Source organism: Rhinoraja longicauda, chromosome 4 (assembly GCF_053455715.1).
Source record: "Rhinoraja longicauda isolate Sanriku21f chromosome 4, sRhiLon1.1, whole genome shotgun sequence".
NCBI lineage: Eukaryota > Metazoa > Chordata > Chondrichthyes > Rajiformes > Arhynchobatidae > Rhinoraja > Rhinoraja longicauda.
In genome coordinates, this window is record NC_135956.1 from 47,648,910 (window position 1) to 47,666,051 (window position 17,142).

Below are 17,142 nucleotides of genomic sequence, written 5' to 3' on the forward strand. Positions count from 1 at the left end.
GTCTGTTCCGAATTGTCTGGGCAGAGAGCCGTCGGCCATATCGTCCTGCAAACCTTGACTGCAAATCTGTAGAAGACAGCCTACGGTTCCTAAGTGCTGACAAGGTGAGGAAACGGTCTTCTTCGGGTGTCGTCTTCTTGGGACGCCCACTTCACGGCCTGTCTTTGACATCCCCCGTTATATGGAACTTGGCCTTCACTTTGGAGATGGTACTAGGGCTCACTCCAAATAATGCCGCAACTTGGTTTTGCGGAACACCAGCTTGAAGTTGCCCTATCCAGATCAGTCAAATGTGGCATGCCGATTCTTGGAGCAGACACCTACTGACCACTGTAGCAGGGCCCATGCTCACAGATGCTGCCAATCAGGTGCCAATCAGGCACCTGATCGTCAGCACCTGGGGGTACCAGAAGCTCAAAACAAGAGTCACTAGCAACAGCAGAATAAGCTGTTTGGCATTGGCAGTGAAGATTTGGCAGATTTTTCATGGGCGCAACCCATATACTCAGCTCTGCTGCTCATCCCACAAATGCATGTTCCTTACAAATGTGGCACCATTTAAAAGGGAAATAAACAGGCTTTCCAACGGTATAAGATTTATTGCCAAGAAGCATTGTTACAACAAAGAAATAATCTACCAAACACAAATTTCCTTACTTTTTGTGCTATGTTTATATGATATATATATGATATATATATGATATATATATGATATGATACTAGAAAACCATAACAGTGTACACCGAATCCATATAGCAAACAAAGTCACAGTTAATAGAAGATCATAGTTGCTAAGGTTTGTGTGGTGTAGTGTTCAAGAGCATGATGGTTGTTGTGAAGATGCTTTTCTTGAACCTGGTAGTCATGGTTTACTGGCTCCTGACGCTCCTTCCTGATGGTGATAGCAAAATGAGAGTACGACCATGGTGGTGTGATGATATTGGTTGCCCTTTTGTGGCAGTACTCGATGATGGGTAAGTTAGTACCGGTGGTGGACTGAGCAATATAGAGTCTAGCATGGAAATAGGCCCTTCGGCCCAACTTGCCTATATCAACCAACATATCCGATATCTACCGCTCTGTCGTCTCTTTCATTCCTGAGCATTTGAATTGCCAAACCAGGCCATGATGCTGTGTTATCTGCACCGTACACCTGTAGAAGTTCAATAGAGTATGCTGCAACATTCCAAATCTCCTCAATCTTCTAAAGAATTAGAGGCCTTGATGAGCTTTCTTCATGATTGCATCAATGTGCTGGGCCCAGGACAGATAGTCAGAGACATGCACAGCCAAGAACTTGAAGCTGTTGACTCTCCACCGCTGTCCCATTGATGAAGACAGGTTCATAGATCTCTGGCTTTCCCCTCCCCTAAATAACATTGAGAGCAAGATTATTGTTCTGGCACCATTCAATCAGATTTTCAGTTTCATTCATTTGAGGTGCCCCTGTGTTGATGGTTATTGAGGAAGAAGTGATGTTATCAATTCCTACTGATTGGTGTCTGCCAATGAGCAACTTGAGAATCCAATTACAACAGAATGATCAGAGACTAGTTCTCTTGAGTCTGATAACAAGTTTAGAGGGAATGATGTTATTGAACTCCAAACTGTAGTCAATGAACAACAAACTGACAAACGTGTTTTTTTGCCCAGGTGGTCCAGTGCAGAGTGCAGATCCAGCAAGATCATATCCCCTGTTGATCTAATGTGGTGGTATGTGAAATATAGGTCCTTACTGAGGCAAGAGTTGATATGCATCATAACTGACTTTTCAAGGCACTTCATCACCACTGATGTAAGTGCCACCAGTCGGCAAATATTGAGGCATGTCACCTTACTCGTCTTGAGCTTGTTGTGGCCTTTTAGAACAGGTAGGAACCTCAGACCTTTGTAATGGGAGGTTAAAGATATCTGCAAAATCACCAGCCAGTTGGTCTGCGCAGTTTTAAGAATGCGACCTCTCCCTCATTTACGTCCAGCATGCTGTGCTCACTAGATTGTTAACCTTAACCTCTAAATATTATATTAAACTTTGGGCTGCAAAAAATATGGTTAGCTATTTGGAACAACTGAAAAACATGCTCATTTAAAAATGGAGCTCTGACACATAATTATTTTGTACTTGCACCTCGTAAATAAATAGGACTGTTTCAATTTAAAATAACAGTTGGATGGTTGCATTTACTTTTGTCCTCATGATTGGCTTAGAGCGATGCCCACAATTTTTCTTTGATAGCAGTTTCATTGCTGGGGGTGGACTCAAGGAAGGGAAAGTGTGGGGTCCTGCGAAAGAGAGATAAAATACCCTATTGTGGACAACAATCGTAGTTGCGCAGATCTCAAAATTAAGCCGTAACTGCAACAAATCTAAACCGGCTTTCCATTAAATATAGGCTTATTGAGTATTATTGGCTATGCTGTGGACAGTTGTTTAATGGAAGTTTATTAGGTGTTAGGTATTAACTCTGGAACCAACAAAAAGATTGGAAGACAAGTAATGACTTGTAACAAGATATTTGGTAGGTGAACCCTGGCCTGGTTCGATTAAAATGGGCCCTGTACTCCAGTGAAATCTATAGGTTACACACTTGAGTTTCAGTAGTTCTGGTCTTGCGAACTTAAATCTGTCAACACTCCCTTATATCCCCATAGTCAGCCTGTTAACATCTGCTGTTGGCACAAAGCACCAGGGATTCTTTGCTCTTGTGTGTTCCAGTTTTTTTCACAGCTCTACATACTTCTTAATTAATAGCAAAGTTAAGATGTAATTCAAAGTGTCAGGGGAGCAAAATCTGTAAATTGGAAGAAATGGTTTACATACTTTCATATGTTGGGGTGAAGGAATAGTTCTAAAAGTGTAAGGCCAATGTGAATCGTTGGGTCCCTTCAATTTCATATGTAATTCTAATTGAAATGTTTGTTAATCCACACTAACTGTGTTCAAGCTGTGCTAATAATTATACACAGCAGCATGAGGTATGGAAGTCACAGAAAGTTTTTCAACCAGTGATGCATTACGCATTGCTCTTGTACTGCCCTGTAACCTATTACAATAACATTATTGTCTGTCTGACTTTGATTGCCACTGTGTTAAGTGGGGAATGGAGCTGAATTCATGGCTAAATGCTGGCACTTTGAATCAGTGGTATTTCCAGTTTATCAAATGGAAAACAAATGCCTCTCCTTCTCCCAATCAGAAATCACAACATTAGCTGTAAGTCATTGGATCTAAACATAGGAAGATTCATTGTTAGTCTTGATAAAGAAATGACGGATCCTCTGTATTATTTATCACCAGGTCCTCAAGGATTCAAGATATGTATAATACATAGCCCATGTAATTTATTTATAAAGACAAAATGTGAATTTCCTGTATTGGGGGGTTTCAAGTACAATTTGTCACACAGTTAAATGATGTATTCTTATTAGTCTCACTCAATTACAAAGTCATTGCTCTGTGTTCTGAATGTTTGTTAATGAACAGAACATTGTCTGTTAGTGTAATAATGCTGCTGTTGCCAATGATGGTAACTGTAATGACTTCTTCAGATTGCACCGAGTTTTTTTTTAGCCACCTGCCAAAATGTGAAAATTATAAATTAACACATTGTTGTTTAATGTACAATTTCACATATGCTGGTGGATGGATAGAGAGAGTGTGTCTGTATGGGGGGAGGAGGAGGGCTGTTCACATCTCTAATCCATGTGTTGTACTGTAGATAAAGCTTACTTTCCTCAGTATAAGACTATATAAATTTAGGCAAATGTGTTAATAAAAATAATCATGCATTCAAAGTATGATAGCTTCTTCTTATTGAAGTAATATTCAAGATAGACTTACACCATTCTTCTTTTGAGAGCTCTGCATGTAAATCCTAATGCATAGGGTGTGAAATCTGTTTTGGGATGTAATGGTGAAAATCTCATCTGGTCGCATAATATTTTTTGTGCAGTTGTCACTTTTCTCATGTCATTTCAATACATATTGCCAGTAAGGTGCTTACTGTGGCATTCCAACAGGATTAAGTTCTAAAAGTCAAGAGCTACAAACTTTTGACTTTTTAACTTCATTTTGAAAGCAGGAGCACACTTCGCAGGAAGTCATCAGGCAGGCACGAATCAAAGTGATTGGGACATCAGTGTTTTGGTCCCTGCAGAGTTTTTACTGCTCTGTACGTTGCAATCATCATTGATGTGTCTCACAGTGCCTAATGAATATAATCACAGCATACCGATCAGCTGCAATCTCTCAGCCTGTTTCTCGCGATGACTTGGGACCATTTGCAGCAGGGACCTCGATTGGTGCCAGCGATTACTAGTGCATTGTGACAACAGTTAATCACGACACCTGTTCCCTTAGCACCACACCCTGTTTTCTTTCATCTCCTTTGCAGCCTGCGCTGTTGCTTCTAACTTGAAAAGAGCAAGTACGTGGGACGAACACTGCAGTTGTATATAAAATTATGAGAGGCATAGATAGGGTAGACAGTCAGAACCTATTTCCCTGGATGGAAAAAATCACATACTGGGGCGTAGTTTAAATGTGAGAGGGGCAAAGTTTAAAGGAGAATTTATTTCCTTTGAGAATTCTACCCAGCAGAGGTCTGTAGACACGGAGTCATTAAATACATTTACCTCTTGGATTTTTGTACAATGAGAGAATTGAGATTTATGCAAATCTTACAGAAGTAGAACTGTATTTAATGATCAACCAGGAACTTGTGTCGCTATTCCATAATCTTAGGGTCGAAGGGCATAAAGTTCATCATGGTCATGGTGGGCCAAAGGCTCTATTTCTGTGCTTTACAACTCTTTGACTCTGGACCCTATGATCTTATAGATTAATGAACAGGCTGGAGAGGCTGTGTGACCTCCTCTTCCTCTTATTTCTTATTTTCTTATGTTCACATGAAGAGGATGGTCAATGCACAGATAGAGGTTATATTCTCTGGAGAGAGTGATCTGTGAATGGCTTATTATTGATGATTACTTCATATTCTCAGTCTCACAACTCATTGGCAATCAAACAACGCTAAACTGGTCTCTTAATAAATGATTAGAATGAATGTAATCTTTACTGTCCTCTACTCTGTTACTAAAACATGGTGTGGTGTATTAACGATAGGGCTATCACTTGTTTATGACTTATTAATGGTTATTAACCTTCAATGAACTTTAATATTTTGTGATGTTAAAAATTAAAGTGAAGTGAGAGAGCTGTTTGCTTTAAAGCCGTTATTATGCAGAACAAATGGGCATTCCCACAACTCAGCATGTTAAGTGCTAAGACAAACAGTTTAATGGTTAATATATATTTCAGGCACTTTTACGCTTTATGCAATCTTCACTTCATAAGTGCCAACTTATGTAGGACTTCCAAGCTAATGGAATGAAATTAATATTCTACTATTATTCACTACATACACTTCATGTTTTTGCAGATATTTGGTTCAGTTTAGTTTAGTTTAAATATACAGCACGGAAACAGACCCTTTGGCCTACCGAGTCCGCACCGACCAGCGATCCCCAGCAATCCTCGCATATTAACACTAGCCTACACTGGGGACAATTTTGTGTAGGAAGGAACTGCAGATGCTGGTTTAAACCGAAGATAGACACAAAACCCAACAGGGCAGGCAGCATCTCTGGAGAGAAAGAATGGGTGATGTTTCGGGTCGAGACCCTTCTTCAGTCCTTCTTCAAGAGGGGTAGCTATGCAGGCAGATCAGGGACAAGTGTAATTGCATTGGATCATTTTAACTTCCCCAAGAATGACTGGGATTCCCTGAGTTCCAAGCTCTTGGATGGGGCAGAATTTGTTTAATGGATTAAGGAGTTTACTTGAAACAATGTGGAGGTAGTCCAACTAGGAATGGGACCATACTAGATCTTGCATTGGGGAAGGAACCTAGCCAGGTGATCAAAGTTTCAGTGAGGTAGCATTTCAGGGACAGTGAGGGTTTTAAGATTGATATGGATAAGGATAATGTTATGCTTGGATGAAATTAGAGGAAGGCTAATTATAACAATATTAGGTAAGAACTAGGGACAGCAAAGTGGCATAGTGGTAGAGCTACTGCCTTACAGCACCAGATACCTGAGTTTGATCCTGACTGTGGGTGCTGTCTGAATGCAGTTTGTATATTTTCCGTATGACCGCGTGGGTTTTCTCCAGGTGCTCCAGTTTCCTCCCACATTCCAAAGACATACAGGTTTTTTGGTTAATTGACTTTGATAAAAATTGTAAATTATCCCTAGAGTGTAGTGCAATTGCTAGTGTACGTGGTGATCGCTGGTTGACGTGGACTCAGTGGGCTGAAGGGCCTGTTTCTGTGCTGTAGCTCTTTCAAAAATAAGGCATAGAGTTTGAGAGTTGGGACGTCATGTTACAATGATATAAAATGTTGGTTAGGCTGCAAGCACCCCCGCATTGTGGCTGTTTTAGTTAACAGAAATTTGGCTTTAGTATTCATAAATCACCACCCAAATTTGAGGTACTGAATCAAATTTGCTCGTGTTACAAAAAATCGTGATGCAGGCTGTTTCTTTGGAAACACAGCTTCCTCTCATGTGGTAGTGGCTTGGACTGTGTGCAGCTCTGGTCACCACACTATAGGAAGGATGTTTTTAAGCTCAAGAAGGTGCAGAAAATATGTACAAAAATGTTACTGGGATTCGAAGGCTTGATTTATCAGGAGAGGTTCAATGAATGAATGAATGAATGAATAAGTTTATTGGCCAAGTATGTGCAGATACAAGGAATGTGCCTTGGTGCTCCGCTTACAAATGACAACACAAACATACAGTTAACAATCAAAACAATAAGGATACAACATTACGGTCTAAACATGTGGGTGAAAATAAACCAGAGCAAAAAAGAGACTACAGACTTTGGTTATTGAGTAGAACTACTCGTGGAAATAAACTGTTTTTATGTCTGGCTGTGGCTGTTTTGACAGTCTGGAGTCGCCTTCCAGAGGGAAGTGCTTCAAAGATTTTGTGGCCACGGTGAGAGGGTTCAGAGATGATCTTGCCCGCTCTCTTCCTGGCCCTTGCAGTGTACAATTCGTCAATGGGGGGGAAGGTTGCAGCCAACAAACGGGTTGAGCCTGTAGTTTGCGGCCAACAAACGGGCTGAAGGACTGGGTCTAGTTTTCCCCTGAAGTAAAGGAGACTGAGAGGTAACATGAAAGAGCTACTAAAATTATGAGTAGGAAGGAACGGCAGATGCTCATTTAAATCGAAGTGAGACGCAAAAAGCTGGAGTAACTCAGTGGGACTGGCAGCATCACTGGAGAGAAGGAATGGATGACGTTTCGGGTCGAGACGTCTCGATCCGAAACGACACCCATTCCTTCTCTCCAGAGATGTTGCCTATTAAAATTATGAAACAGGATAGATAGTCAAAGTCTGTTTACCATGGTGGAGGGGTTTTGAAAACTCAAGAACCGGTTGAAGGTGAGAGGGAAGAGGCATAAAGGGGATCTAAGGGGTAAATGTTTCACACAAAGTAATTGGTATCTGGAATGAACTGCCAGAGGAGGTGGTGGAGGTAGGGTCAGTAAGAACATTTAGGCCCCTTGATATGTACTTGAATTAGCAGGGCACAGAGGGATATGGAATTAATACGGGCACATGGGATTAGTGTAGATGGGCATGATGGTCATTTCTTTTAGTTTTTGTTTAGTTTTAGAGGTACAGCATGGAAACAGGCTTTTCGGCCCACCAAATCCGCTCCGGCCAGCGATCCCCGCACACACTAGGAACAATTTACAGTTACACCAATCCAATTAACTTTTAGTCTTTGGAGTGCAGGAGGAAATCGGAGATCCTGGAGAAAACCCACACAGGTCACAGGGAGAACGTACAAACTCTGTACAGACAAGCATCCGTAGTTGGGATCGAACCCGGGTCCCTGGCAGTGTAAGGCAGCAGCTCGACTGCTGCACCACCGTTTCGATGCTGTACAATTCTATAATGTATCTACCTTCTTTTTAAATTCCTTCAGTGTGGATGTTTCCAAGATGACTAATCTGGATGAAGTGATGAATTAAAGAAAAACCTGGAATTTTATTGCATTTTTTGCAACCTCAGAGCCAGTAAAGTTGTTTGGAAGTGCAAGAAGCGCAAATAAGGCAGTCAATTAGTGCACAGGAAAGCTCCTATAAACAGCAATGTGATAACAACTAAATATTCTGCTATTCTTAATAGACGATGGTTGAATTTCCCTGAAACTTTCATAGCATCTAATCAGACAGCAAAGAAACAGGCCCTTCAGCCTGCTGAGTCCATGCTGACCACAGGCACCCATTTTCATCGACCCTACTCTAATGCCAATTTTTTTTTTAGTTCTTCCCACATTCCCGTAGATTGCCATAGGATCAGTATTTTCCCATGAAATGTGGTCCACAATTTAACATCATACCTACAAATTCTCAATCCTGCATTGGGAATGCCAGCCAAGACTTTGTGGAGGCTTAGCTGATGCTTCTTACAGGGTGAGTGGAGGTGCCAAGGGGGAAAGACTGGGAACCATGCCTAGTGGGAGAAGCCTTAGAGCGAGCCCAATTGAGTGATTTTCCTGCACTCACTCACCCTTGCGGAGTGAATGAGGGGGAGAGAGAGTGGCCTCTCATAGGAGAGGGAAAGCTCATTGTATTGGTCCAGGGATGGGTGGTCCTCAGGACTGGGATTGGGCTATTTGGGTTTGCGATGGTTTTGGAGTGAGGGTCTCACTCCCTTGCAATTAGAGGGTGACAGTTATGCTTTGGAGATCTGGTCTGAGAGAAATCATGCGGCAGGGGTAAATTGATAAGGACCTAACGAAAACAGTCCCTTTAATTAAAAAAAGGCCTGCTTCATCAAATTAGTCATGCTGAGTGAAAATGATGGAAGTAGCGCCCAGCTACACAATGGTCACCCCAACTGGGTTTCACTGGGAGGTGATGGGTCAGATATGCAGCAGAACCAGAATGGAAACCATCGATTTTCAATCCACTCCTTAAAGTGGATGAATACTGTGCTTGATGAGAGCAACTGTGTTGAACTGATAGATTCAAAAGTATTTCACCACCTACTCGTGCACTGAGGCTCAAGCAATAGAAAGTTAAAGGGGGAAGTGCATAACCTTGACAATACTTCCATTGTTCTTTGTATATGTCAAGTGATACCAAGCTGTGTTTGTCTCACCTTCCATGAAATGTTGATTGACACTCGATTTGCAATTTAGCCCTGCAAGTTTCTTCAGTCATTCAATGAGATCTTTACTAATTTAAGACCTAATTCAATATACCCATTTTTCTGAAGAAGGGTCCCAATCTGAAACATCATCAGTCCATTCCCTCCACAGATGCTGTCTGACCCACTGAGTTACTTCAGCACTCTGTGTTTTGCTCAAGATTCCAGCATCTGCAGTTCCTTGTGACTCCTGCGTACCCAATTGGCTTGTAATGTTGTGGCCCATCTTCCAAGCCCTTGTATTCTATATCTCTAGCTACCCGGTAAATCAGAGTTGAAAGACTGGAGGGATTGCAGTTGGTGATAATTGCACAGGAATAAAGTATATTGTTTTCCTGAGTAAATGCCTGTTTTACAATTAGCAGTGCTTAATGCAGTGAGAAATCACAACAAAAAGAAGCACAAATCAGTGAGTTTAACAGTTGCAACTCAAAAGTATGTGGTATTGTTTTTTTTAACAAATAAACGAAACTCCGCAAGTAGGAGGCGAAGAGCTGCACTGATAATTATTTCTTCTGTGTGCAAGTCTTCCATTTAGCAATCTCTCATTTTTGACGTTTCTTTTCCCTCTTACACAGAGAGAAGACGAGGAACAAGCTTTCTTGAGATCTTGCCCACTTTGTGGCCTGTCCTCCTGATGTCCTCTGCTTGCCCCTTGGTCGTGCATCACTCTTTCTGTCACATTGAACTCCAGATGCTCCTACCCCAGAGAAATGTTCCGACTCCGGCAATTCTTCTTCATTCTCACCAACAATTTGGTAATGAAATATTGATTTTTAGTTAGATTCATATTGATGCTATTAGGTTTGCATCGATAAATCATGTTGCCCTCCTCTGTGAACAGATAGAGAGCACTGCACTGAACCCTGGAGATTACATTCAAGTACACTGATGTGTTAATTTGATGGATCTTTCACCATTAGAGGGGTAAGAGTGTGTGTCGGGAGACAGGGGGTAGGAGGGGGAAAGTGATAATAAGAGAGAACAACCTTATTTCCCCCTCCCTGTTTTGCTCCTGTTTTATTTTAACAACAAAACACCTACGCTGACAGGTTCTTTGCTGATGAGTGATGGGAAAATGCAAATAAATTAGGAGCTGCACTGGCTGATCTGCTTGGAGTGAAGGCAATGTACTCGAGACAGCAAAGGACACGGTCCTCCTCAATCGAGTGTGCTCTGGACTTCTTGCATGTGTCTGTGATCTCAGGACTTGTGTGACCTTCCCCCACTCCCCCCCCCCCCCCCCTTCTCAGTGCACCAAGGTACACACAGGAATGCAAAAAGGCTGTTCTCTGCAACGTCATGTCTGCATAAACACCGCAGAAAGGTGACCAGTCTTCACCAGAAAACGACCAGCATGGATGGTAGATCATAACACTGTACCAGTGTGCAAGGTCAAGGACTGTAAGAAGTGGGATCAGCAAATTCGCAAATATCAGAAGAGGACTGATTGTGATGGGCGAAAGTGTTCATTCTGCTGGATGAGACAGACTCCTTCGCTCACCAGTCAGAGGATCAAGGAAATTTACAAATTCATTGGGAGACTTGTTCCATTGAGTCCACGTCTACAGTCAGAAGGGACAATCGAACGTATGGGAAAGGAGGAATTGCACAGACACAAAGTGAACCTTTTCTCCTTGAGTGCCACCTATCTGCCCAACCTTGGGCCCACCAGGAGTTGGAGGCAGCAGATGTTCGGTAGGGGCTGTGTGTAAGGCTACGTGGTGAGTGGGTGGGGTTCGGGCAAGGTTGTAATATAGCCCTCAACAGGCCCACCCTACGAAAGCTCTGGCTTTCTCACTTGAGGCTGAGCATTTATGGCTGTTGAAGCTCTGATCGAGCTGTGTTTGGGAAGAGAAGGGAGCGAGTGAGTTCAACAAAATGGTGGCTGGGGAAGATGGGATCTTTGAACTGGACAAAAACAGAACACTTTTTGCGACTGATATGACCCAGTTACATTCAGACTAACTCACATTCTGTAGATATAACAAAGATAAGGTAGCCTGGACGTTAAAATGAGTGCCCTGTGGGACCCAACGTGCACTGAATATAAAGACCATACCTAACTGCAATATTGCAGTCCCTGTAATATATTGTGTCCCTTTCATAATGGGCCTGAACATTGGAACCCATAATTTCGGAAGATCACCAGCATTCAAGATCCTGTCCTTTCTGGTCTCTCTCATGGCTGCCACTGCAAGCAATAGAAAATTAATATTACTTTTCCACAATTTTACCTTTTTTCTCAGAGGCAAATGTTTTTGAATTTCATCCCTCGTCTTAGAGAAGGTCTTGCTGACTATTGAATACCCAAGTGAACATTTGAAAGTAAGTGACTTTCAATAGGCCAGGATCAGGACCTTGGGCTTTCGTGAGTGAGTGGAGGCACTGGGTGTTTAGGATGGGTTATGCACAGGCTTCAGGGGAATAGGAGTTCCCATGTCCGAGGACTGACTGCTTGCTGTCAGCAGTATCAGTAGGTGTTGCCTCATCTCCCTGGCTGACCTGCCCCCAGCTGAATTGGGACAATAATATCTATGGTTTCCCTCCAAGGCATCGATCCATCCTCTCACGGAATGTAATAGCAGTTGGCTGATGTTTCTCCATAACTCACTCTGGAAGGCTTCCTAACAATGTACGCAGGCTTGAAGTGGAAAGCAGAGACGGCAGAACCGTCAAACATTTCAGGCGTGCCATTCTAGGGTAATGAAGCGTGCCAGCAAAATATACCCGTAAAAGACTTGATAAAGATGAGCTGACATACCAGTCCAAATAGGTTCTTTTGTGTCTGCACACGTCTGTCCATCAAGGCTTCCATCAGGATATGCAAGTAGCAATAATAGGAGCAACTGCAGGAATGGGAAAGGATAAAGGGAAAGTAACAATTAAACTCTGTAATTCATTGAATATGAATCAAAACTGTAAGTCTGACTAGTTTATCATTTGAGTCGATTCTTTTTTAACACCGCTACAGTAAAGCTCTGATAATCCAGCATATGATTGTTTGAAAATACTAATGATTTGGCTCTGTGCTCACTCATTAGTCCAGAATATGAGCTGTGGATCGAGAGTATAAACACAGAGTGGGGTTGAAGCCCAGGTTCCAGATTTTTGGGCCAGGTTTGTGGCTGGAACTGATGCTGTGGTCTGGAACATCAGGGCTCAAAAGTGTGGGTGGAGCAGAGGATCAGAGTGTTTGTATATTTCCTGCTTAGTAGGTTCATTGGAAAATTTATTGCACAACTATGTAATGTGTAAAAAAAATGTGTTGGGGTATTATTAGGAATAACGTCTAGCAGTCCAGAAAATCTGCTCGTCAGGTACCACCAAAGTCCCAAGGATGCCAGGTTATCAGAGTTTTACTGCATAAACTTGTTTTATTACCTGTCTGTTTAACGGCATGGCTCAAAGATGGAAACAGGTTTATCTGCCCTTTGGCTCCAGCCACCAGTTTTTTCCCAGATTCATATGTGATAAAAACATGGCGCTGATCAGCAAAGTGAACTCAGCCAATTGTTTCGTCCTTGATTTGATCAGCATTTCCTAGACATTTAAGCAACTTATATGGAAGAATGTCGGAACCAAGACTCTGGGAGCTTCAGGTGATATCTGCATTTAATAGACCCCTCATGGCAGAGCAGACCCTTCTGACCCACAAAAACAAAGTAATAATGTGATTTTATTTTTCCCCTTTATATTACACTATTCTGTGATATACATGATTGACAACAACATTGTCGATCTCCAATTTTGACCACATTTAAGGCCTAACTCCAACACAATGAGGAGACTAATTAGCCAGTCTGTGTTTTATTTTCATCCATTTGCCTTTGGAATAAGGGAATCAGTATTTAATAGCAGTATTCAGATTCTCTTTCTTCTCCCAGCTGACCTGTTTCCATTTTAAGTCTCAAGGGTAGCAGAGGGCCTTCTTCTTTTCCTCTCTCTACCAGGGCATGTTGTATATTTACACTCTGAGTACCCCCAGTATCAAGATGCAATGGCATCTGCTGTATATATGTTCAGGTACAATATGTATTTCCTTACTTGATCTTTTTAGTTTAAAAAAAAGTTGAGGAAATATAATGCTGCACTGCCCCTTTCTGGGAAGACCATGTACATATGTAATATATTTAAACGTGATAACTTAAAACACTGATTGTAGATTCTACTGTGGTTAAATTTTATTCTTTGCTTCCCCGATTGTTGGTATACACATCACTCTAGTCCCTTTGCAAGTGCACAGTATCTCCTTGCTATCTTATTGACTGCTTTGTAAATTTCCCCTGAGCTCACAACCACTTTAAATTTCCTCCACATCAGTAAGACCAACTTTTTTTGTTTAAAGTAAAATCTGAGAGTTTTTTTTAAAAAGCCAGCTGGAACTCCTCTGAAGGCGACGGAATATGTAAAAGGTGGATGCGTCTTAACAACCCGTGCACTTATTTATGAAAATGAAACAAAAGAAAAAAATCATTTGTATGATAAAAATATATATTTAGATTTTCCAAGCACAACTCTGAAAAAAAGAAGAAAAAAAAACAATGTCTCTTTTTATGTTTCATAAAGATGTTACTACCATTATGGATCTTTTTTGCAATAACAGGCTTAATAAACACTGTAATGATATTTAAGTCACTGTGAATTGTTCTTCATGCCTTGAAGCAAGTGAGTGGATAAATGTCAGAATATCCCATGCAGTTTTTCAAAATGTCAAGTCCAGCTCCTAAATGGTGTGGTTGTAGGCTGTCTTCAATGCCACAAACATGCTCAAATGACTCCTGTCACTTTTATTTTTAATGATGTATGCGGAGTTTGCACTGGTCTGTGGAACGGGTGGCAGATTCATCTCTAATACCAAATATCAGTCCGTTCACCTTCAATCTCGCTCAGTTTCATCTGAATAGAATGAGGCAACATATTGTGTCATTTACCAATACATTTGATTTGAATGGGAACTGAGAGCCTGCAATGGTGGTGAACCAGGTGGACTTTGTGACAGAAATAAAATGCAATTGATTGTACCATTTGCTTTGAGGAAGAGATGCAAGGCTAATTATATAATTTTTCAAAGGAATTTAGACTTCCGATTCTTATTGATAGGCTTCTTAAATAGAAGCAGCAGCCCTCTTCAATCTTGCAGCACCAAATGAGGCCATTCAGCCCATCGAGCTTGTGCTGGCTCTTTGAAAATATGGTGCAAGTAGTCCCACTTTTGTGCCTTTTGTCCACAGTTCTACAAAATTCCCTTAAAGTATTTATCCAGCTCCTGGTGAATTCAGGCAATGCATTTCAGACCACAAACTCATTTTATTACAATATGTTCAACGTGATAAAAATATTGTGTGCCATCAAAGAAAAGTTGATGCCAAGTCAAATGTGGCGATACAAAATGATTACTGCCGTTTCTTCAGCAGCACTGTCCCAACTGCACCAATTACAGCTGAAGGCAATTCCTCAACATCTACAATGAGGAATCTACTCCAACTGGAACCAGGCATGATATCGGAATAGCTATCCCATTCATTTCAATAGAGGAGAATGTCATTGGATTAAAGCAAGTATCAGTACAGTTGGAGTTTTGCAGCTCTATTTGACTTAGAAATACAAAAAATAGGAGCTGGAGGAGGCCATTCTGCTCATCGGTTCTTGGTTCTGCTCCAACATTCCACAGCAGCATGGCTAATTGTCCATTTAGTCCCCTGTTCTCACCTTCTCCCATATACCTTGATCCCTTTGCTATTGAGACATATATCTATTTCTGTCTTGAATATATTTAATCAGGAGCTTCATTGCTATGATACACAACACTATGGGTGGAGATGTTTCTCCTGATCGCAGTTGCAAATGGCAAACCTTGTATTCTCAAACTGTTACTCCTGGGACTCCTCAACTATTAGGAACATTGTCCTTGTTTCTAGTCTGTCTTGTCATAGAGTGATAATCATACAATACTAAAACACACCTTTCAGCTCACCATGTCCATGCAAACCACTCAGTACCCATTTAGACTAATCCTATTTACCAGCCAATGATCTGTTGCATGCTATGCCTTGGCGATTCAAGTGTTGGTTCATATAATTCTTAAATGTTTGAGAGTCTTTACCTCCACCACCTTCTCAGGTAATGTGTTCCAGATTCCAACCACCCTCCAGGTGAAAAATATTCTACCTCAAATTCCCTTTAAAACTCTTACTGTAGCTATTCATTGTACCTCGCTCGGTACACGAGACAATAAACTAAACCAAACTAAACTAAACTACTTCTCATGTTAAATCTCTAGTCTCAGATAGTTCTGCCACAGGAAATCTTTCCAAGCATCTATTCTATCTATGCTTCTCATAGATTTGTATATCTCAAGCAAATTATTCTTCAATCTCCTCTGCTCCAACGAAACAAACCCAACCGGATCAGTCCCTCCTCATAACAGAAATATAGTGCATTCAAAAAGTATTCAGACCCCTTCACTTTTTCCACATTTTGCTATGTTACAGCCTTATTTTAAAATGGATTAAGTTCATTTTTTTAATCATCAATCTACACACAATACCCCATAATAAAAAAGTGTAAACAGGTGTTTAGAAAATTTTGCAAAGTAATTAAAAATAAATAAATGAAATATCACATTTACATAAGTATTCAGACCCTTTACTCAGTACTTTGTTGAGGCACCTTTGACAGCGATTACATCCTCAAGTCTTCTTTGGTATGACGCAACAAGCTTGGCACACCTGTATTTTGGTAATTTCTCCATTCTTCCCTGCAGATCCTCTCAAGCTCTGTCAAGTTGGATGGGGAGCGTCGATGCACAGCTATTTTCAGGTCCCTCCAGAGATGCTCGATCGAGGTCAAGTCCGGGCTCTGGCTGGGCCACGCAAGGACATTCACAGACTTGTCACAAAGCCACTCCTGCGTTGCCTTGGCTGTGTACTTAGGGTCATTGTCCTGTTGGAAAGTGAACCTCCGCCCCAGTCTGAGCTCCAGAACGCTCTGGAGTAGGTTTTCATCAAGGATCTCTCTGTACCTTGCTCCGTTCATCTTTCCCTTAATCTTGACTAGTCTCCCAGTTCCTGCCACTGAAAAACATCCGCACAGCATGATGCTGCCACCATCATGCTTCACCGTAGGTATGGTATTGGCCAGGTGATGAGCAGTGCCGCTTGGCGTTCAGGCCAAAGAGTTCAATCTTGGTTTCATCAGACCAGAGAATCTTGTTTCTCATGGTCTGAGAGTCCTTTAGGTGCCTTTTGGCAAACTCCAAGTGGGCTGTCATGTGCCTTTTACTGAGAAGTGGCTTCCGTCTGGCCACTCTACCATAAAGGCCTGATTGGTGGAGTGCTGCAGATATAGTTGTCCTTCTGGCAGGATCACTCATCTTCACAGAGGAACTCTGGAACTCTGTCAGAGTGACCATCGTTTTCTTGGTCACCTCCCTGACCAAGGCCCTTCTCCCCCAATTGCTCAGTTTGGCCAGACGGCCAGCTGAAGATTCCTGGTGGTTCCAGTTCTTCCATTTAAGAATGACGGAGGTCACTGTGCTCTTCGGGACTTGCAATGCTGCAGAAATTGTTTTATACCCTACCCAGATCTGTGACTCAACACAATCCTGTCTAGGAGGTCTATGGACAATTCCTTCATCTTCATGGCTTGATTTTTGCTCTGACATGCACTTTCAACTGTGGGACCTTTTATAGACAGGTATATGCCTTTCCAAATCATGTCCAATCAATTTAATTTACCACTGGTGGACTCCAACCAAGTTGTAAAAACATCTCAAGGATAATCAATGGAAACAGGATGAACCTAAGCTCAATTTTGAGTGTCATAGCAAAGGGTCTGAATACCTATGTAAATGTGATATTTCAGTTATTCCTTTTTAATTACTTTGCAAAAATTTCTAAACAC

General features: G+C 41.6%; 1 protein-coding gene across 1 annotated transcript in view; it reads left to right on the plus strand.

Moving 5' to 3' along the window:
• Window positions 1-13,839, plus strand: part of tshz1 (teashirt zinc finger homeobox 1) — a 208,906-nt gene extending 195,067 nt beyond the window's left edge. Inside the window, exon 3 of the mRNA XM_078397683.1 lies at window positions 9,816-13,839. The gene's annotated coding sequence lies outside the window, so the exon portion shown is untranslated. The remainder of the gene's footprint in view (window positions 1-9,815) is intronic.
• Window positions 13,840-17,142: the final 3,303 nt, after the last annotated feature.